The sequence below is a fragment of the Lontra canadensis genome, unplaced genomic scaffold, assembly GCF_010015895.1.
Source record: "Lontra canadensis isolate GAN:19392208 unplaced genomic scaffold, GSC_riverotter_1.0 scaffold1058, whole genome shotgun sequence".
In the NCBI taxonomy this organism is placed as follows: domain Eukaryota; kingdom Metazoa; phylum Chordata; class Mammalia; order Carnivora; family Mustelidae; genus Lontra; species Lontra canadensis.
Window position 1 is genome coordinate 1 of NW_022632042.1, and position 6,252 is coordinate 6,252.

The following is a 6,252-nucleotide window of genomic DNA, read 5'->3' on the forward strand; positions in this document are numbered from 1 at the left end:
ATTGACTTCTATCCTTGGACTTACAGCTTTCCTACAATAAGACTACTGGGGGAAATAAGAACGTGTCTTCCTGTGTCTGGAATGGAAATGTAGGAATGTGACAAAGAGCACCACAAGCTCAAGAGAGAGTTTTTTGCTAGGACAAGTCACAAGGCTGGGGCTTCATACCGACCAAACTATGCTTTCAACCTCCCCCAGAAATGTCATCTCAACTGGTGGTCAGTCAGGAAATTTCTGGTCTGTACCAAGGAGATAATCTGCCACATGGGCTCTTTCCATTCCCCAAAGGAAGAGGAGCTCAGTGGCGTGATAAGCATCCCCTGTTCTTCTCCCTAAAGAAAAGTGACCTTGTCTCAAAGAATCCTTTCTTTTATTTTGCTAAAATTTCCTTGCCCCACAGCCCTGCCTATAAAAGGCTTCCTTTTTGTATATCTCCTCTGAGCTCCTTTCTGCCTGTTAGGTGGGATGCTGCCCCATTCATGAATCACTGAATAAAGCAAATTAGACTTGTAATTTGCTCAGTTGAATTTTTATTGTTTAATTTTGCATTTTGATGATAAGGCCAGGCACTTGGTTCCTGGACTTGTTTTGAAAACATAAAGCAGCACTATACGTAAACTCATTATATTATGGACTTATCTTCACATTCTGTTTTGATCCCTGTTTAAATTACATTTCATGCACTTCTTAAACCCTGTGCATGATTAATCATTATCTTTGCCCTTTTGACTCTACCCCTTGTTTGTACATTGATGGTAAAAATCTGATGGGAAACAGATGATAACTTTTGTCTTAAAACGACCTGATGCATCCAGTCCCAAATGCCACCTCATTTTCTAAGCAGAATGCTACCTCCAGACTGTTTCAAGTTCCCCTCAGTTTCCTCAAGGTTTCAAAAAGGCCCTCCCCTTCCTCTCTTGTGTTCACCTCCTTCCCCAAACTTCCCCAAGCTGTTCCTAGTCTCAACAGGCAAAGGAACTTTGGGAATGATACCCTGCCTTCTTCTTGGGCCACCCTTCTGATAATAAGAAAAACTTTCTTTGCTTTCAAACCAGTGTCCACACATTGGCTTACTGCACATGGGGGCACAGACAAGTTTGAGTTCAGTCCAAAGTTTGGCCAGGATATTCTACTAGCTGGTAAAACCAGGATTCTTCAAGAATTAAGGAGAAGGATTCAAGAATTATAAAATGCAGGGGCATTTGGGTGGCTCAGTCAGTTAAGCATCTGACTCTTGGTCTCACTTCAGGTCTTGATCTCAGGGTTCTGAGCTTAAAAAAAATCTTAAAAGAATTATAAAGTGCAGAAAGTTCACAGAAGCAGATGGTATAGAAAATTTCTCAATACAGAACAAACAGCAAAGATAGCATAGCAAACTCTCTCTCCCTATGACCTCTCACACCCATTCACCACTAGGACTATGGATATGAACTCATGTGTTATGTTTACTTAGAAATCAATGTAGGAGAATTTATAGAGTAGGTATCTATGGAAATGTCTGTCTTTGAATAAGACAATTGAATAATATATTTGTTTTGGATAATGCTGACTCCTCTGATATGGATTATACCATGTGGACACTAAAATATGAAATTTTGCCAGTCTATTGCTACTTTAATATAAATTACTTTGAGTCCAGTAGTTGTAGTTGGTAAATAAGTTCTAACTAGTTTTAATGGTATTTTTGGTAGTTATGTGCATATGTGTGCTGTTTATATTTTAGCCACTAAACCAAAGGCCATACAATTCTGTGATAATTTGATAAAAACTATTGGCCTGCTGTCTAAAAATGGAAACAGAACAAGATGTATCCAAACAATTTCAGTGGGTTCACAAACTTCTTGAAGTCCTCAGATTAGAAGCAACTGTTCTAGAAAACTTGATCCCTTTGAGTGCTTGGACACTGGCTTTTCATCCTTATATCACTGTTGCTTACCACAGCATTTACACACAGTAGACATTCTACAAATGTTGTGTATTTGTACTTATTCACATAAGTGAATGCTTGAACAAATGAATGAAAATGAGAAAAAAATATAACCACATAAAGTAGGGCATGCTAAGTACAAAAGTGTGGTATGAAGGGATTAGGAGGGAGGGATCACCAGGAGCTGGAATCTAGAGGCTTCTTAATGGTCTGAACTGACCTGGGATGTAAAGGCCGGACAGACTCTCACCAAGTAACAACAAGTAAGAATGAAGTTTCAGTGGTTGGAATGTGTATGGTATGTTCCTGGAACTGTCAGTGGCTAGGTATGATTGATATGAAGAGAACAGGTGATGTGAGTGATAGGAAACAAGGCTAGACAGGTGGGCAGAAGTTGGGTTATGGAGATTGTGACATATGCTGTGCTAAAGAAAGTTGATGTTTCCTGTAGGATAGGCACCTTGTATGCATGGCAGGCCCCAATATTTGCCAGGAACAAGTAGAATGACCTGCCTTGTCCACACTGTGGGATTACAGTCCCTCTTCACATCTCCCTTTTTTCTTAATTTTTAAATTTTACTCTTACGTTTCATTTGGCTCTGTTTTTCTGTAGTGGCTTCCTACCACTCTGGATCTTGCCAGAGTGCATTGCCTGGGTCCTAGTTGACATTTTGGACTCTGTTCATTTGCCCACCCATCATTATCTGGAAAAAATGCCAAGAAGGAGGAACTCACATACAATAAAAAGTAAAATAGTGTTCTCTGCCACAGAGCTAATCAATATGGATATAAGTAAAATGTCAGATACAGAATTCAGGATAGCAATCATAAATTCAATAACTAGGCTTGAAAAAAACATTAGTGATAATATAGACTCTCTAAGGGCAGAAATGAGATCCAATCAGGCCAAATTTTAAAATGTTATGAATGAGATGCAGTCTAAATTGAATACTCTAACAACCAGGGTAAATGAGGCAGAAGAACAAATTAGTGATCTCAAAGATAAGCTGATTGAAAGGAAGGAAGCTGAGGAAAACAAAGATATGCAACTAGTAGTCCATGAAAAAAGGCTTGGAGAGATTAATGATGTCATGAAACATTCCAATGTCAGAATTACTGGGATCCCCAAGGGGTGGAGAGAGTGAGAGAGAGGGCTAGAAGATATATTTCAGCAAGTCATAGCTGAGAACTTCCCTAATCTGGGGATGGAAACAAGAATTCATATCCAAGAGGCAGAGAGAACCCCTCCCAAAATCAATAAAAATAGATCAACACTCTAACATAGAAACATCCTAAGAGTAGCCAGGGAGTGGAGTTTCCTTACATATAGAAGGAGGAACATAAGAATAATATCAGACCTATTCACAGAAACCTGGCAAGCCAGAAAGGGCTAGCAAGATAAATTCAGTGTACTAAATGAAAAGAACATGCAGCCAAAAATACTTTATCCAGCAAGGCTGTCATTCAGAACAGATGGGGAGATAAAGGACTTCCAGGACCAGCAGAAATTGAAAGAATATGTGACTTCATAGATATATACAGAACATTCCATCCTAAAACAACATAATACTCATTCTTCTTGAGTGCACATGGAACTTTCTCCAGAACAGACCACATACTGGGTCACAAATCAGGTCTCAACCAACACCAAAAGACTGAGATTATTCCCTGAATATTTTCAGACTACAATGCTTAAAATGGGAACTCACCCCAAGAAATTTGGAAGGAACTCAAAAACTTGGAGGTTGACGAGCATCCTGCTAAAGAATTAATAGATCAACCAGGAAATTAAAGTAGAACTTAAACAATCATGCAAACCAATGAAAATGAAAACACATCAGTTCAAAAACGTATGGGGTACTGCAAAGGTTGTCTTAAGAGGGAAGTACATAGCCATCCAAACCTCTCTCAAAAAATTAGAAAAATCCCAAATGCACAAGCTAACTTTACACTAAAGGACCTGGAGAAAGAACATCAAACAAAGCCTAAACCAAGCAGGAGAAAATAAAGATTAGAGCAGAAATCAATGAAATAGAAACTAGAAGAATAGTAGAACAGCTGAACGAAACTAGAAGCTAGTTCTTTGAGAGAATTAATAAGATTGATAAACCTCTGGCCAGCCTTATCCAAAAGAAAAGAGAAAGAATCCAAATTAATAAAATCATGAATGGAAGGGGAGATATCATGACTAATACCAAGGAAATAGAGACAACTGTTAGACATTATTACTGGCAGCTATATGCCAACAAACCAGGCAAACTGGAAGAAATGGATGCTTTCCTAAAAACTTATAAACTGCCAAGACTGAAACAGGAAGAAATAGACAATCTGAACAGACCAATAACCAGCAGAGAAATTGAAGCAATAATCAAAACCTCCCAAAAAACAAGAGTCCAGGGGCAGACAGCTTCCCAGGGGAATTCTACCAAACATTTAAAGAAGAAATAATACCTAGTCTACTGAAGTTGTTTCAAAAGATAGAAATAGAAGGAAAACTTCCAAACTTGTTATATGAGGCCAGTATTACCCTGATCCCAAAACCAGACAGAGATCTCATCATAAAGGAGAATTACAGACCAATAACCCTGATGAACAAAATACTCAACAAGATCCCAGCCAATAGGATCCAACAGTACATTAAAAGGATTATTCACCACGACCAGGTGGGATTTATTCCTGGGATGCAAGGGTGATTCAACATTCACAAATCAATCAACGTGATAGATCACATTAACAAAAGAAGAGGTAAGAACCCTATAATTCTCTCAATTGATGCAGAAAAAGCATTTGACAAAATACAACATCCCTCCCTGATTAAAGCTCTTCAAAGTATAAAGATAGAGGGAATATACCTCAATATCAGAAAAGACATCTATGAAAAATCCACAGCAAATATCATTCTCAATGGGGAAAAACAGAGCTTTTCCCCTAAGGTCAGGAACATGACAGGGATGCCCACTCTCACCACATTTGTTCAACATAGTCCTAGAAGTCCTAGACTCAGCAATCAGACAACAAAAAGAAATAAAAGCATTCCATTTGGCAAAGAAGAAGTCAAACTCTTTCTCTTTGCAGATGACATGATACTTTATGTGGAAACCCCAAAAGACTCCACTCCCAAATTACTAGAACTCATATAGCAGTTCAGCAACATGCCAGCATACAAAATCAATGCACTGAAATCAGCTGTATTTCTATACACTAAGAATGCAACTTAAGAAAAAGAAATTAAGAAATTAAATACATTTACAATAACACCAAAAACCATCAGATACCTAGGAATAACCCTAACTAAAAAAGTAAAGGATCTATACTCTAGAACCTATAGAACACTTATGAAAGAAATTGAAGAAGACACAAAGAGATGGAAAAACATTCCATGCTCATGGATTGGCAGAATAAACATTAGGAAAAGATCTATGCTGCCCAGAGCAATCTACACTCTCAATGCAATCCCTATCAAAGTACCATCAACATTTTTCACAGAGCTGTAATAAACAATCCTGAAATTTTTATGGAACCAGAAGAGACCCCCAATCACCAGGGGAATATTAAAAAGAAAACCAAAGCTGGGGGCATCACAATGCCTCACTTCAAGCTATATTACAAAGTTTATGCTTATCAAGACAGCATGGTATTGGCACAAAAACAGACATATAGATCAGTGGAACAGAATAGAGACCCCAGAAATAGACCCTCAATTCTATGATCAACTAATCTTTGACAAAGCAGGAAAGACTAGCTAATGGAAAAAAGACAGTCTCTTCAATAAATGGTGCTGGGAAAACTGGACAGCCATATGCAGAAGAATGAAACTGGACCATTCTCTTGCTCCATACACAGAAATAGACTCAAAATTGGCGAAAAACCTAAATGTGAAACAGGAATCTATCAAAATCCTAGAGGAGAAACTAGGCAGTACAGTTCAACACTGGTCTCTATTCTTCTTTCAGGACATGTCTCCAAGGGCAAGAGAAACAAAAGCAAAAATGAACTTTTGGGATTTTACCAAGATAAAATGCTTTTGCACAGAAGATGAAATAGCCAACAAAACTAAGAGGCAACCCACAGAATGGGAGAAGGTATTTACAGATGACATTACAGATAAAAGGCTGGTATCTAAGATCTATAAGGAATTTCTGAAATTCAACACCCAAAAAACAAGTAATCCAGTGAAGAAATGAGCAGAAGGGGTACCTGGGTGGCTCTGTTGGTTAAGTGGCTGCCTTCAGCTCAGGTGGTGATCCCAGGGTTTTGGGATCAAGCCCCACATCAGGATCCCTCTTCAGTGGGGAGTCTGCTTCTCCCTCTGCCTGCAGCTCCCC